The sequence below is a fragment of the Schistocerca cancellata genome, chromosome 3, assembly GCF_023864275.1.
Source record: "Schistocerca cancellata isolate TAMUIC-IGC-003103 chromosome 3, iqSchCanc2.1, whole genome shotgun sequence".
Lineage (NCBI taxonomy): Eukaryota > Metazoa > Arthropoda > Insecta > Orthoptera > Acrididae > Schistocerca > Schistocerca cancellata.
The window spans coordinates 155,442,363-155,460,159 of record NC_064628.1 but is presented as its reverse complement, the minus strand read 5'-3'; the positions used below and the strand labels follow the sequence as shown (position 1 = coordinate 155,460,159).

At 43.9% G+C, this 17,797-nt stretch overlaps 1 protein-coding gene across 1 annotated transcript in view; it reads right to left on the bottom strand.

Moving 5' to 3' along the window:
• Positions 1-17,797, bottom strand: part of LOC126176171 (uncharacterized) — a 118,176-nt gene that overhangs the window by 10,634 nt on the left and 89,745 nt on the right. The window lies entirely within an intron of this gene.

Genomic DNA, 17,797 nt, shown 5'->3' with positions numbered 1-17,797 from the left:
GCGATTTCAATTGCACCCAAGCACCTAAAGATCAGCTGCCACGCCATTCACCGTGCCCCAAACTTGGGACACTCATCGGCGATCTCCAGCTGGTAGATACATGGGAACATGTCCGAGGAAATAGACTGGGATACACCCATTTCACGAGTCACTCGTCTAGTCGCATCGATAGGATTTACGTCTCCCGTTCACTCGCGGCAACGGTGAGTGACGCGGAGGTGTGGCCAGTAGCCTTTTCTGATCACGAGGCCTATATATGTGCCGTCACCCTTCGTCGCCAACGGGTGTGGCGCATCCGGCATCCCTGGAAATTAAACCTTGCTCATCTCGCTTCTCCGGATTGTCGACGCGCCACCGAAGACACGTGGAGTTTGTGCGTCCGCCGCCTCCCAACGTATCCTACGTCGATTAGTTGGTGGTTAACCTGCGCCAAACCGGCCCTACGGCGAACCTTCATTACATATGGTCGTGAGACTGCTGCTTGGAGGCGGCAGACCCTTGATTTTTATTTCACCGTCCTTCGCGAGTGCGCCTCCTTGCCACCCACACCGGAACGACAGTTAGTTCAGCGTGCGAAAGCACAGATCGTAACCCATATGCGCCGACACCTCGAAGGGACGATCGTCCGAGCGCGAACACAAGGCAGACTCGCAACGGAACGACCCACCATGTACCACGTCATCCGAGAACGTACACTGCGAAGACAGGCGCTGATACATGCCATCACCACTGAGGACGGCCATCATCACACCACACAACGAGATATTGCTGCAGCCTTCTTCGACCATTACGCACGACTTTATTCAGCTCAATGTTCCGACCCGACGACGGTGACAGCAGTCTCACAACTGGTTTACGGCATTGTCCCACTGGATTTACAAACTGAATTATTGAACGACATTACGGAAGACGAAATTATCGACGCCATCGGTAAAGGAGCGGCGAATAAGTCTCCTGGCCCCGACGGGCTCCCTGTGGAGTTTTATAGAACTTTCCAGTATTTACTGGCTCCCAAGTTAACTGACATCTGTCGGGAGCTTATGTCCCCCGCGGTGCCGCTCCCTGCGACCTTCGTAGAAGGAATAATTATACCGGTTCACAAACATAAAGGTGGGGCTCGAATACAAGATTACCGCCCTCTAACACTCGTCAACTGCGACATGAAGACATTCACCAGACTATTAGCAAACCGTCTACGACCGACCCTACCTTACGTCATCTCGCCAGATCAGACTTCCCTAGGGGGTATCAACAACATCCACACAGCACTGTGTCGATACCGTGACTTAATAGCCCTAGCCAGGGCACGCCGCATCCTGGGAGCGCTGGCATCACTAGATTTTAGCCAAGTTTTTGATCGAGTGGATCACCTGTACCTAACGTACGTTCTCCAGCACATGCAGTACCCACAGCAATTCACAGAAGTCGTGATGCGCCTCCTCCGAGGGGCGACTTCCACAGTGCTCGTTAACGGGCGTCTCTCGCAGTCCCTCCCGATTTTCCGCTCCGTGCGTCAAGGCTGCCCCTTGTCGACGTTACTATATGCTCTGGCACTGGAACCGCTCCTCTGTGGCCTCCGTCAACGCCTCACCGGTCTTACCCTACGTGACGTCACGTTTCGCTGTACAGCATATGAAAACGACCTGGTTCTCGTGTTCCGCAATCGCGACGATGTGAACAGAGCACTAGAATGGATTACCACGTACGGTCTGGCTTCCGGCAGCTGTCTCAACGTCACCAAATCGGTCGCCATGGCCATAGGAGACGGGTTGACTCCAGCGTGTGTCGAACCCCTACAGCTTCGTGGCACTATCAAATGTCTCGGAATAGAGTTTCACGACGACATACGGCGCACTGCGGCTCTTAACTACCGCCGCTTATTACAACAAATTCGGGTCCAGATCTTCAACCTTCATCTGCGGACCCTCGACATTCTCCAAAAGACACACTTCGTCAATGTTTGCCTCGCATCGCGCCTTCCACACATAGCGCGTGTTCTTCCAATACCGTTACTGATGGCTCGATGTCTGTTAGCGGCATTCGGAGCCTACGTCAGTACAGGCATGGTCTTCAAAGTCAGTTATGAGTCACTGACCCTTCCCCCAGAAAGGGGAGGTCTTGGTCTAGTCCATGTCCACGACAGAGCTGTGGCCCTGTATGTCAGCTCACACATCAAGCTGTGGCGCCACCACCCGGAAAGTTTAACAGGTTTGCTGTTGGAGTCCTTAGCTTGGCCCTCCCTTATCCCACCACTGACGACGCAAGACATACTCCCACCCTTCTACTACTTCGGGAACTTTTACATCGAACACAGCTATGTCCGTATCGCAGTACCACCGACGAAACAGGCGTCGGCGCGGGATATATATCATGTCCTACAGCAGAGGCGCCCACCAAACGTCGTGGAGAGCAAAAGCCCTCAAGTTAATTGGAAGGTGGTGTGGAAGACGATTCACACGGTTACACTGGACACAGCCGTCCGATCCACACGGTACATCACAGTCAATGGTAAACAGATCACCCGATCACACCTCCACAAGATAAACATGGCGGAATCGCCTCTCTGCGTAGACTGCGGGATACCAGACACGGACGAACACCGTCTCACATGTGGCGCGGCAGAAGACGTATGGCGCTTGGTGCGACAAATTTTGTCGTATTTTCTACGAGTGACTCCGGAACACATTACACCTCGGTTTCTACCATTTCCAGATCAACAGTATTTCCCGCGTGCCAAGACCAACGCTGTCACGTGGATCCGTGCGCATGCGGTACACTACTTATTTCACGATGGACCTAAAGATGTATTCGACTTTTGGAACTACCTACAAGAACGTAATTGCAAGATCGTACGGAACCCAAAATACAGACAGTATTTTTCTAATTACTTAGGGAGTGCCCTACGCGACCCTCCACGCAGCTGGATCATCAACAGGTAGGAGAAGACACCTATTGAGTGAGCTGACAAGACTAAGTTCGATTCTCGGTGGAATAACATGATATAAGTGAAGACATACCTGGATGATGAAGCGTAAGGAGAGTAGCGACACACCCTTCTGCATCCTGTATGAAGCACTTTTTTTTCGTTTTCCCCATATACATTACCTCGGTGTAGGAACGTGCCGAGATATTGTTTTCTTTTTCTCAGAGCACGATGAGGTGCCAGATACATTTATTTTTGTTGTGGTATAAAGTAAAACCACATTAAGAATGTATTAATAACAGTAAATAAAAATAAATAAATAAATAATAATTCCCACAAAAGATTTCCCCTTCCCATCCATGATTCTTTGATTCCTTGACGGACGAGGGGGACACTGTGACCAGGCCTCGGGTTACGACCCCTAATCTCTCTGCCTTCCACGTCCTCCCCCATCTCCTTAAAAAAAAGGGACTGATGGAAAAAAACCAAGAGAAAAAAAAGTGGCGCAGTGCTTAACGCATCTGCCTTGTACGCAGGATGTCCCGGGTTCGAATACTGACCTGGTTTCTCTTCCTCCACCTCTAATTTTTTAACCTTAAATTTTAGCTTGTAGACTATTAAAGTTTGATCTCATTTTTTTTCTTTTCTTTTACGGCCAATTACCAAACATACAATCACCATCAGACATGTTTGTCATTGTGACGATGGTTGTACAAGCCGAAACCAGTCACAAAATAAAAGAAAAAATTTAGATCTAAGAGAAACAAAAAAGAAAAAAAAGTGGAAACCGTCGCAATAAAAAAAAAGCCTCAAAGTTCACTTGATTTTTTCTGTCATTTCCATTGAATAATCTGAGTTATTATTAACGCTTTAGCTTTAACAAAAGATTGTAAATTTACGGTTTTCAGCCCAGAAAAGTTGTTGCACGTGAAAATCGCATCCAATGTCGTCCTTTAAATAACGGTTTACTAGTTCTAGCCACTACTGGCCTCGTAGGAGGAGACCTCGACGCATGCCTCTTCCCTGGCTCTGTGGAAACGTGCTAACCTGAGAGAAAGCGTCTGTTATGGTTTGCGGTTCCAGTCTTGCTGACTGTAACGTTTTTATCCCTTCTGTGAAAGAGCTACAAGCAGTCAGATCACACATCGATAAGGAAATCGCAAGAAAATAGTTTCGGCTCATAGTGCAATGGTGAAAAACTTACAATGCTGCACAACAGATAACGCCTCTTTCCGCTGCTGACAAACAAATTTTTGGTTTCTAGGAATTCATAACTTTATTTATGAAATGCCACATATGCATACCACTTGAGTATGATACAGCATACCAATCAAACACAGACCCAATCGAAATCTAAGTGATTAGTATTTTACTAAGCCGTGCCGATGGAGGCACGCTTGTGTACAGATACTCAGTTTTATTGAAACAGACTTTCGTCGTAAGGTTATCGTGGGTAGTTTTATTTCATTTCTCATAATACAGTGCACAATTTTCGTACGGTTTATTTTAATGTTGTTAAAACATTAGTTAATATGAGAGAGAAATAAATCATCAACGATATATGCGAATTCTCTAATGTCATCTATAACAGTCTGACAATGCACATGCAGTTTATTGATTACATGCATGTAGAAAACTTGTTCTGAGTTAAACCTGTCAAACAAGGTTTTATGAAGAATAAAATGCCACTGACACACGACAGCTAATGTAAAAAACACTTTTCTGACGTATTTTGGCACGATGCGCTCTCCCCATGCATAATACAAAAGTTTCGAGATGCATCTGCAGCCTGGCCATCCATTAAACCTGAAAAGAACAAAATGTCGCAGAAGTTAGCCCATTTTCCACATGCGACTATTTTGGGTAGAGAAGTGAAGGGAATTATGTTCACATTTCCATTAGATCGATAACTTCAGCAGACAGCAGTATGGCGTTTTAAAAAATGTAGCACTGAATGTACTCAAACTCGCGAAGTCTTATCAACAGTGCACGACGCTTACCGTTACGCTACTAGCTGACAAATAGCTCCTACACCTGCGGAACGCAACAACAGGTCCTCCAGAACTTGCGCATTGCACAGTGCTGTGAGATAATGCATATGGCCGGATCTAGACTTCTGAGACACATACAGTTACAGCTTTTCTTTTGCTCACGTTTTTAACAGATAGCACAAGAGTAGCTCCGGTCGAAAGGAACACTTCCTGTTTAAATTTCTGCATCCTACACTGTTGGCAGTTCTGTGTAGGTGTCAGTTACGTGATTTTATTTCGGTGACTACAAAATAGAGTCGAATGTATGCACTGGGTAGCCGAGGCAGCTAGTTCATGGCGATTCGGTCAACCAAGGAAATGAATGTACTGAACATGCTGCAAACCACTACAGGGAGTCTGTGTGTCAGAATTCTCATCCCGTGTGGCGCAACATTGTTATGATAGAAAAATGAGTGATACAGAAGAGAATTTGGTGGTCTCTTGAATTGATGCTAGCTTCATATACTTATGGTCTGGGTTCGATTCCAACTTCTGCTGATGATTATTGATAAGGAGAGACAGATTCTGTTCTCTTCTGGCTACGCCAAATGAAGAAGGTATAATGAGATTGTGGTCTGACATTCATGTTGAACATGATATTCCTTCTCTACCAAGTAGACGTTAGGTTGGACCACAATAAAGTCAGGAGTCGCGACACGTAGAAACTTTATCAACAGTAACCTTTCTTATATTAGTTATTTATTTCTAGTGACGAAACAAACGATGTGTAGGGTCTCAGGACACTTATTCCATCTTTTATTTGAGCTTCTGTATGTCGATAAAATTGGTTCTGATCTGGGAATGCAACTCAGACCGCCCTTAGCGCGGAATTTGATCCCTTCGTGACAATACAGCTCGACTGCAATTTGTTGTTTGTTCACAACTGCAGATTCCTCAACATCTCCATATATTGCGCGTGAAAGGGTTCGAATCCTGGCCCGGCACTAAAGCTTTCATTATGTATTATCAAGCTCTAGCATGAGAACATCTATCTGCTGGTGGGTAATAATTTTGATTTTTAATGTATTTTCATTCGTTGTCAACACTAACGGTATCTGACGTTTTTGAGTCACAGTGAGACACAGAACTGTTTGCGAAAAGATTGTAAATTCAAGAATGTTATTCCGAGCTGCTGGTGGAGATAAATTTGGCAGCTGACGTCTCTTTGTGTGCAGTCGACAACGATGCGTGTGGGGCTCGATTCCCAGTCGGCACTGAACTCTTCGTCATATTATTTCTAGTTCAAACATGCTCACATGTCGCTGCTGGTGTAACAAACCCATTTTTAACGTTCGTTTTCTCTGGAATATAACAGCGATAGGTGCCAGGTTGGAGTCCTGGGAAAGAAAAAATTAATGTTTCGTCTCGTCATTTCATTTAAAACATCTAGCTACCGCCGATAAAATCCGATATGTCACAGTTGATTGTGCTTCGATGACAATCCAATTAGGTTCTGGGTTCGAATCCTTGTGCAAACAAAGCTTTACCTCACGGAATTTCAAGTAAGTTACTTGCGAAGAAGCAATATTTAACATCTCTCGTAATTCGTTAACAAGGACAATACATGCTGGGTAGGAATTCGCGTCCGTTAACAATGTTTACGTTATGTAATTTAAAGTTGATATTTGCTAACTGATACTGTCTAAAATTGAGGTATATCACTCTCTGTATGCCTAGTCAGGAATGACTGTTAGTTTCCGTCAGTCACAAAGTCTTTGCTTAGTCTGCATGACCTGGGTTTGAATCCATATGCAGAACGAGACGGTTCGTCGTGTCATTTGAAGTTCATACATATTCTCAACTAGCTGCTCGTGAATAACTTAAATTTTTAATGTCATTTTGTGTTAAATAATAAGTACGGTATGTTATTTTGAAGAGGAAATCATGAGTGCGACGAACGTACTACTTGAATTACCTATGTGACGTAATAATGAGAGTGGTAACATTTCATGTATGTCATTTATTCTAATAAATGTGAGCTTACAAGCCTGAAGAACCGTCTTATCTGTGATAAGATGTTCTCTGATATTTGTAATTTCTTGGTATTACTTTACATCTTGAGTTATTGCGATACCAAGCAGTGTTGTTGGAACCATTTTCAAGAGTCAAACGACTGTACCGAGGGGCGATTAGAGGAGCTGCTAGACAGCTGCGCTATGTGGGTTGCATTCGAATCAGGCGAAATGCAATTCAGGTCGTTCGGATACTATTGAGCACGACTGTACTTTAAGTGTGTTCTGGAATTATTTGCTTCAAATGATCGTTCCTGTCATATCCCTGAATACTAACCATTCCTCCTGGCACACGCTGTATATTATACAGTATTTAACCTTAGAGAACATTATAAACAGCCGGCCAGAGTGGCCGAGTGGTTCTAGGCGCTACAGTCCGGAACCGCGCGGCCGCTACGGTCGCAGGTTCGAATCCTGCCTCGGGCATGGATGTGTGTGGTGTCCTTAGGTTAGTTAGGTTTAAATAGTTCTACACTCCTGGAAATTGAAATAAGAACACCGTGAATTCATTGTCCCAGGAAGGGGAAACTTTATTGACACATTCCTGGGGTCAGATACATCACATGATCACACTGACAGAACCACAGGCACATAGACACAGGCAACAGAGCATGCACAATGTCGGCACTAGTACAGTGTATATCCACCTTTCGCAGCAATGCAGGCTGCTATTCTCCCATGGAGACGATCGTAGAGATGCTGGATGTAGTACTGTGGAACGGCTTGCCATGCCATTTCCACCTGGGGCCTCAGTTGGACCAGCATTCGTGCTGGACGTGCAGACCGCGTGAGACGACGCTTCATCCAGTCCCAAACATGCTCAATGGGGGACAGATCCGGAGATCTTGCTGGCCAGGGTAGTTGACATACACCTTCTAGAGCACGTTGGGTGGCACGGGATACATGCGGACGTGCATTGTCCTGTTGGAACAGCAAGTTCCCTTGCCGGTCTAGGAATGGTAGAACGATGGGTTCGATGACGATTTGGATGTACCGTGCACTATTCAGTGTCCCCTCGACGATCACTAGTGGTGTACGGCCAGTGTAGGAGATCGCTCCCCACACCATGATGCCGGGTGTTGGCCCTGTGTGCCTCGGTCGTATGCAGTCCTGATTGTGGCGCTCACCTGCACGGCGCCAAACACGCATACGACCATCATTGGCACCAAGGCAGAAGCGACTCTCATCGCTGAAGACGACACGTCTCCATTCGTCCCTCCATTCACGCCTGTCGCGACACCACTGGAGGCGGGCTGCACGATGTTGGGGCGTGAGCGGAAGACGGCCTAACGGTGTGCGGGACCGTAGCCCAGCTTCATGGAGACGGTTGCGAATGGTCCTCGCCGATACCCCAGGAGCAACAGTGTCCCTAATTTGCTGGGAAGTGGCGGTGCGGTCCCCTACGGCACTGCGTAGGATCCTACGGTCTTGGCGTGCATCCGTGCGTCGCTGCGGTTCGGTCCCAGGTCGACGGGCACGTGCACCTTCCGCCGACCACTGGCGACAACATCGATGTACTGTGGAGACCTCACGCCCCACGTGTTGAGCAATTCGGCGGTACGTCCACCCGGCCTCCCGCATGCCCACTATACGCCCTCGCTCAAAGTCCGTCAACTGCACATACGGTTCACGTCCACGCTGTCGCGGCATGCTACCAGTGTTAAAGACTGCGATGGAGCTCCGTATGCCACGGCAAACTGGCTGACACTGACGGCGGCGGTGCACAAATGCTGCGCAGCTAGCGCCATTCGACGGCCAACACCGCGGTTCCTGGTGTGTCCGCTGTGCCGTGCGTGTGATCATTGCTTGTACAGCCCTCTCGCAGTGTCCGGAGCAAGTATGGTGGGTCTGACACACCGGTGTCAATGTGTTCTTTTTTCCATTTGCAGGAGTGTATGTTCTAGGGGACTGATGGCCTCAGAAGTTAAGTCCCATAGTGCTCAGAGCCAACATTATAAGCAAAACATTTAATTAAATAAAAATACAGTAATTAGACAAACTTCACTCAAAACAAACATTAGTACTACAGTAGTTCCAAATAAAATACTATACTGCACTAGGGTGTATAAAATACACTGCAGAGTAAACGACTATTTACAACACTGTCTGCAATCTACTGAGGGTTAGTTTTTCCACTGCTTTAAAGAATTCAGTTGCCTTTTACAGCGGATCATTTCGTGCATTTTCATGTGTGAATATTGTTTTACATGCATCACGTGCAGCAACTGAGTATGATTTGCTTCACATTGTCTCTGCACCCTCGCAATCATTTTGTTCTATTAGCCAATACTTCACGTTTACTGGGAACATGTTCTGTGTTTTCCTCTTCTTCTACCAAGCGAGATGGCGCATTGGTTAGCACACTGGAGTCGCAGTCGGGAGGACGGCCATCCTTATTTAGGTTTTCCGTGAAGTCCCTAAATCGCTTCAGGCAAATGCCGGGATGGTTCATTTGAAAGGGCACGGTCGACTTCCTTACGCACTCTTCCCTAATCCGATGGGACCGATGACCTCGCTGTTTGGTCCCCTTCCCCGAACCAACCAACCAACTTCTTCTTCTTATCATTTTCGACCGTTTTGCCAATCTCAGTAACATCTTTGTTGTCTATGGTCTCTGAAATCTTCAAGATCAGTATTGCACCGCAGAATATCACGTGCAGACTGGATATCACTGCTACTGAAACCTATGTCTTTACGTTATTCATCTGTCGCATTGTTCCAGCATTCGTAATACTGATGAAATTGATGCTTTGCCATCCTACGTCTACTGAATACGCAAGCAAGTCTTCTGATTTACATTTTTCAAGACTGTTACAGTTTCTTCATCTAAATTTACTAATGAACCGAACAGCTCACTGCGATAATGACCCTTGGATGGTCGTATGATGCCCAGTAGCTGAATTAATGCCATTGTTTCTTTAGACAATAACAAAGATTTTACTTTTCCATATTTTGACTACAACATATGAGCAGATGGATGATGGCAGGGGCTTCCTCATCGACGCATCAAATTCTTCTTGAAAGCACTTTGTAAAGATGTCAGACGTTATCCAAGCATTCTTTGAATGAGTGTAAGTGAATTGTAAAGATGATATATTTGCATACTTGAATAACTCTGCTTTTTACTGTCGCCTATACAAAAAGGTGTCATCTTATGGCTATCCATTATATTTTCGGCAAAGGGAAGGGTAATTCTTTCGTTACTAATTCTGAAATCCATCTTATTTTCAGAATGTCTTACAGCGAGAGTTCTGGTTGGAACAGTCGATAATAATGCGTCGTTTTCATCACAATTACACTATATACTTAATGATCATTTTAATTTTCGTCTACTGTGACTTTGGAACTCCAGGAAACTATCGTTCACCATCTGAAGATCTTGTTTCTCCTTCAATGTTCATTTGGATAATTCCATGGTGACCTATCCTCATTGAAAACGATCTATGGGAGGTCGTAAAGACATTGCTGTCATTTAAATCAAAGTGAAATTTGATCTTTCATGGTTGACCCGGGAAGAGGTACACTTTCGCTTCACTTGTTAAAACCCACTTATAAAAACATTCCTCAAATTCTACGTCTTTTCTTAATTTCATCTTTTCATGTCCATTCCTACAGTACTCAAACTGTGCTTACAGAACTTTTTATCATACGACAATAATCTCAAAATTACTTATAACTCAACACTGTTCTGGCAAACAGTATACCGAACGAAAACTTTTCTGTTGATATAAATAGCATACTTTATGCTATTTTAAAACTTTGGTTCGAACTGGGACCCCAGTCAGGAGCGTTCCCTTAAAGCGGAAATGCTTTCAGAAATTGAGTTCCTTACGCACTCATAATGGTCCGCCCCACATCTTTAGCCCGTACGTAGCTCTACTGTTTCAATCTACCAAAATTTCTGCTTAGCGTTCCAAGTGTCCCAAAGACTTTCTCGCACTCTTTAGTAATCTTATACTTGTGGGAGGCAGATACTTCAGTAAATGGCTTACCTACATTAGTTTACAGTTTCGGTTGGCGGGGAGGATTGCCTGCAGTTGGTAAAAGCTTTTATCGCGAGAGTCAATGGACAAAGTTCGAGTACCAATCAGGCAGGTAGCTTTTATTAGCCAGAAAATTTCGATGTATAATTTACCAAATAATTATTATATCTGTATTAATAAGCTAACTGACACAAAATTTGTAGTGTCGAGGAGAAATACTAAGAAACATATCAAATCTGTAATAACGAGAAGTAACAGCTAACGGACGAACGATTGAATTTTTAGAAAAGTGAATAGGCATTAGCTATATTCTTAGATATTACCATATAAGTTAATTTGGTCAGCGCCATCACCAGCAGTAGCTGGCCTCGTCGGGTTTCTACACAGTCACGAAGAAGGTTTAGAATACTCCGGTGAACTGCGTGTTGCTCGAATATGATACTAAGAGTATAACAAAGGGAAGTCACGACGTCAGCCTTTTCGTCTACATCTACATTTACATGACGTGATTACTCTGCTATTCACTATTAAGTGCTTGGCAGAGGGTTAAGTGAACCACCTTCAAGTTGTCTCTCTACCGCTCTACTCTCGAACGGCGCATGGGAAAAACGAGCACTTACATTTTTCTGTGAGAGCCCTGATTTTTCTTATTTTATCATGATGATCATTTCTCCCAATGTAGGTGGGTACCAACAGAATATTTTTGCAATCGGAGGAGAAAACTGGTGACTGAAATTTTATGAGAAGAGCCCGTCGCAGCGAAAAACGCCTTTGTTTTAATGGTTGCCACTCCAATTCATGTATCATGTCTGTGGCACAATCTCCCCTATTTCGCGATAATACAAAACAAGCCGCTCTTCTTTGAACTTCTTCAATATCCGTAAGTCCCACCTGATACGGATTCCACTCCGCACAGCAATATTCCAGAATAGGGCGGACAAGTGTAGTGTAAGCAGTCTCTTTAGTAGATCTGTTGCACCTTCTAAGTGTACTGCCAGTGAATCGTAGTCTTTGGTTTGCTCTATCCAAAACATTATCTATGTGATCGTTCCAATTTAGATTATTTGTAATTGTAATCACTAAGTATTTAGTTGAAAATACAGCCTTCAGATTTGTGTGACTTATCACGTAATCGAATTTTGCGGATTTCTTTTGGTACTCAAGTGAATAACTTCACACTTTTGTTTACTCAGAGTCAATTGCCACTTTTCGCACCATACAGATATCTTACCTAAATCAATTTTGCAATTCATTTTGGTCATCTGGTGACTTTACAAGACGGTAAATGACAGCATCCTCTGCAAATAATCTAAGAGAGCTATTCAGACTGTCTCCCATGTCATTAATATAGATCAGGAGCAATAGAGGGCCTATAGCACTTCCTTGGGGAACGCCGGATATTACTTCTGTTTTACTCGATGACTTTCCGTGTATTACTATGAACTGTGACCTTTCTGACAAGAAATGACGATTCCAGTCGCGCAACTGAGGCGATATTCCGTAGGCACACAGTTTGCTTAGAAGACGCTTGTGAGGAACGGTGTCTAAGGCCTTCTGAAAATCTAAAAATATGGAGTCAATATGACATCCTCTGTCGATAGCACTCATTACTTCATGAGTATAAAGAGCTAATTGTGTTCCGCAAGAACGATATTTTCTGAACTCGTGCTGTGTGTCAGTAAATCTTTTTCTTCGAGGTAGTTGATGATGTTCGAATACAGTATAAATTCCAAAACCCTACTGCAAATCGACGTTAGTAATATGGGCCTGTAATTCAGCGGATTACTCCTATTCCACTTTTTGGGTATTGGTGTGATTTGAGCAAATTTCCAGTCTTTAGGAACGGAACTTTCTGTGAGCGAGCGGTTGTATATAATTGCTAAATATGGAGCTATTGCATCTGCATACTCTGAAAGGAACCTGACTGGTATACAACCTAGACCGGAGGCCTTTGCCTTTATTAAGTGATTTAAGCTGCTTTACTGCACCGAGGATATCTATTTCTATGTTTCACATCTTCGCAGTTGTTCTTGATTGGAATTCAGGAATATTTACTTCGTCTTCTTTGGTGAAGGAGTTTCGGAAAACCGTGTTTAATAACTCTGCTTTAGTGGCACTGTCATCAGTGACTTCACCGTTGTTATCGCGCAGTGAAGGTATTGACTGCGTTTTGCCACTGGTGTGCTTTATATATGACCAGAATCTCTTTGGGTTTTCTGCCAGATTCCGAGACAGAGTTTAGTTGTGGAAATTATTAAAAGCATCTTACATTGAAGCATGTGGGATTATATTCAACTCCTAACAGTTGATATAGTCTTCGAAAATCGTCATCTACTATTCACTAATATTTGTACTGGAACATGAATCAATTACTTCACTGCTTGGAACATGTTATCAAAAGACCAGTATAACTTTACACGTGGAAGTGCGTTAGGTGGACGACTCTCCACTGTGATCAATATTAATCCCATTTGGTGTATAGCGATGACACAGGCCAGTGCAGGACACTGTTATGAAGGTCTATGACCATAGTGCCATTTTTTTTATCATATGTATCACATAGAACGAGATGTAAGGCAGTCATCGGAGCACTGACAAAGTTACCGCGTCAGCTCGACATGACCGATTTCGTCCAGATGTATGCTATGTGTAGGGATTGGACAGAAATGAATGTGACAGAAGTAGCAGCTCCAGATGGACAAGCGTTTAGAAAAAAAACGTAGCATTTTTGGCGCTGGTCGAATGAGGTGTAAGTAGGCTGTCTAGGTTTTTATATTGGTAACGCCACGTAGCGCTCTATATGAAAATCACTGTCTGTGCTGTGTGCAGTCTGTGGCTAGTTTGCATTGTTGTCTGCCATTGTAGTGTTGGGCAGCTGGATGTTAACAGCACGTAGCGTTGCGCAGTTAGAAGTGAGCCGCCAGCAGTGGTGGAAGTGGGGAGAGAGATGGCAGAGTTTTGAGAGCGGATGATCTGGACGTGTGTCCATCAGAGACAGTAAATTTGTAAGACTGGATGCCATGAACTGCTATATATATTATGACTTTTGAACACTATTAAGGGAAATACATTGTTTCTTCTCTATCAAAATCTTTCGTTTGCTAACTGTGTCTATCAGTAGTTAGTGTCTTCAGTAGTTTTTATTTAGCTGGCAGTATTGGCGCTCGCTGTATTGCAGTAGTTCGAGTAATGAAGATTTTTGTGAGGTAAGTGATTTGTGAAAGGTATTGGTTACTGTTAGTCAGGGCCATTCTTTTGTAGGGATTACTGAAAGTCAGATTGCGTTGCGCTAAAAAATATTGTGTGTCAGTTTAAGCACAGTCATGTATAATTTTTCTAAGGGGACGTTTCATAGAGGCACTAACCATATATTTTATTTTATTCAGTTTATTGGCTTTCGAGAGGTGCCCATTCAGCCAACTCAACAGTGGAATGTCAGTTATGACGATACGAAAACAAGGACAACACCGAGTTCCCGAACGGAGAAAATCTCCGCCCAGGACGGGAATCTAACCCTGGCGCATGGCTTGGCAATCTGCCGCCTACGGTAATCTGAGGGTCGTGAGATTAAGGCCTTTCCGGGAACGTCTTTTTATTTTCAGTTTTTACGTTATTTACACTGCAAATAAACCGAGATAATGCTCATTATGATGTACCCTATGTGATGAAACTCTACGTGTAGGTAACAACTTACTTCCTAGATGTTTCAAGATGAAAAAAGTTTACTGTCGTACAGTATTATAGTAATTTCCACCCCTCTTCCCTTCCATCTCCCCACAACCCCCACACGCACTCCGCTAGTGCAATCCTGGGACGTCCAATTTTATCGTCAGCAAAGCAATTCGTTCAGAAAGCTTCAAAACTACTCTTACCTCATCGAGAGAGCAAAAGAAATCACATACCGAGAAGCATCAAAATACGTTCCACTATACATTACTAGCGAAATTACGTGTGATTTTCTGTCAAACTGTGTGATGAGAGAGAATCTCTTATGAATGCAATCCAAGTATGTTTTTGTATAGAAATTTTAAATCAACCAAGTAATTGTATAAATCCGGCGTTTGTAACGCCGAGGAAATTACTGCTTCCGCTGCTTTTACGATGAATATTACCCCAGCATGTGTAAATCAACAACTGTAAAATAATAAAAGTATACAATATACGCCTTACGAAAATATTAAGAAATACAATATCCTGAGAATTATTTCGGTTTATTTGCAGTGTAAGTAACGCAAAAACTGAAAATGCAAAATGTATTTCCGCTTAGTGACTTGATCTCATAACCCACTGATAAACGTTCTGTACTCTTTCCGCTGCGCCAACCACTACCTTGAAACTATGCCTCATCGACTCCAAAAGTGCTATTTTTTTTTTCTAACTACTTGACAATCTGAAGTCCCACTTCTGTCACTTTCACTTCTAGTCAAGTGCTATGTATGTCACAAATTTGGATGAAGATGATGATGATGATGTTTGGTTTGTGGGGCGCTCAACTGCGTGGTTATCAGCGCCCGTACAATTATCCAATCTTTGCTCAGTCCAATTTCGCTACTTTCCTGGATGATGATGAAATGATGAGGACAACACAAACACCCAGTCATCTCGAGGCAGGTGAAAATCCCTGACCCCGCCGGGAATCGAACCCGGGACCCCGTGCTCGGGAAGCGAGAACGCTACCGCGAGACCACGAGCGGCGTACAATTTGGATGAAATCTGTGATGACGAATGGGCGCTGTCTTCTTGTGAGACCTAATAAGTGGTGTAGCAAGAGGTGAGTATGTATTGTAAGAGCTAAATTCAAATGTTCCACATTGCCATATTGGTAAAAACAGTGAGAAGGGAATCTACGTCTAGATATTGTGGAAACCATCGTATGGTGCGTGGCAGAGTGTACCCTGTACCACTAATAGTCATTTCCTTTTCTGTTCCACTCGAAAATAGAGCGAGGGAAAAACGTCTATCTTTATGTGTCTGTATGAGCCCTAATTTCTCGTATCTTATCTTCGTGGTCCTTGCGCGCAATGTATGTTGACGGCAGTAGAAACGTTCGGTAATCACCTTCTAATAGCGGTTCTCTAAATTTTATCAACAGAGTTTCTCGGAAAGAACGTCGCTTTCCCACCAGAGATTTCCTTTTGAGTTCCAGAAGCATCTCCGTAACACTTACGTGTTGGTCGAACCTACTGGTAATAAATCTAGCAGCCCGCCTCTGAATTACTTCGATGTCTTCCTCCAATCCGACGTCGTACGGATCCCAGACACTCGAGCAGAATTCAAGAACAGGTCGCACCAGCGTCCTATATGCAGTCCCCTTTACAGGTGAACCACTCTTTCCTAAAATTCTCCCAATAAACCGAAGTCGACCATTCGCCTTCCCTGTCACAGTTCTCACATGCATGATGTAAGATAAATATTTCTGACCATACTGAAATCTGCAAACCACTAAAAATCTTATCCTTCAACAGTTTTTCAAATTACTTCCAACAAAAATTAGTCTTCAGAATGTATCTCCAGCGCAATATGCTTTGTCTTGAAACCTCGTAGGGCTGAAACTTGGAACTTCAGCCTCTCACGGGCAATGCTCTTATCTATTAGGCATCCAGGAATGTCTCGCGAACCGCCCTCGCTGGTTTGCTTCTACTAGTACCGGGTGCTTATAATTAAAGTGCGGCTACTCACAGAGCTCCAGTGTGGGCTGTATTCATCATAAGGCAGCGAAAATTGGTAGATATTCGAATGCGTTAATGCAGAACCGATTTACGCTGAAAAAAATAGTTTCAATTTTGGCCACCAAATGAAAATCTGGCGCTGTGAATGCAAGAAACACGTTTTGAAATGTTTCCATATGTAATGGATCAGGAACGGGGTTGCGCAGAAAAGGTCAAACAAGTGAGGAGGGCATGATGTGGATTTTTTTATTATTAACTGCCACTTGCACTATTTGTTCAAATATGAGCACCGGAGACGTCGATGAGATGCTGTACAGAGCCAGATTTGCATCTGGTGGCCAAAATTGCAACTAATTTTTTTATAGCGTAAATCGCTTTCGTTTAATGCATTACGATAATAACAGCCCACAATACATCTCCCTGAGTAGCTGCACTTTGATTACAACCACCTGGTACCTCGACTGTGATTATTTCATTTCCCCGGAATAACCTTCCCTCCAGGAGTGCGTGTCCTGTAGGCTATGTAAGAGAACTTACGTGACCTTTGGGAAGTAACAGAAGGTTACTAACAGTAGTAAATGTGTGAGGGCAGTTCATGTGTCGTGCCTGGATTACTCAGTCGGTAAGAGCACCCCGAGGTACCCGCGAAACACAAGCTTCTGGGATCGAGTCCAGATATGGTACGCAGTATTAATCTGTTGGGAAATTTCAAAAGCTTGAGTGTACAAGTCGAGTTCAGTGACCTTTGCTAACCACCTGGCCTCATGCCTAAGGCAACTCACAGCGGTAGCTACATACTGACACACGGTTTCACCCACCGGCAATATCATAACACTGCAAGTTAGCCTCACTGCTAGATATTATGTGTACATATTTGAAGGCTAGATGTATTCCATGTTCGAAACTCCGTTTTACTCAGAAGATGCCTTTACCGTGGTGATCGTTCCCCTCACAGTACAACTGCTATTGTCCAATTGTGGTCTGCTGGACATTCAGACGACATATCTCCCACGTCTCCACAGTCCACAGACCTCATAATATAACACTTGTTCGTTGTTTCGGAGAAAAGTGCTTACATTGTTATAAAATTCGATTGAATCCGTCCAGGTCTTGTACCCGTTGAGTTTTAGACTAATATTGTTGAATTGGTATACACCACATTACACGACAAGATCTTGCT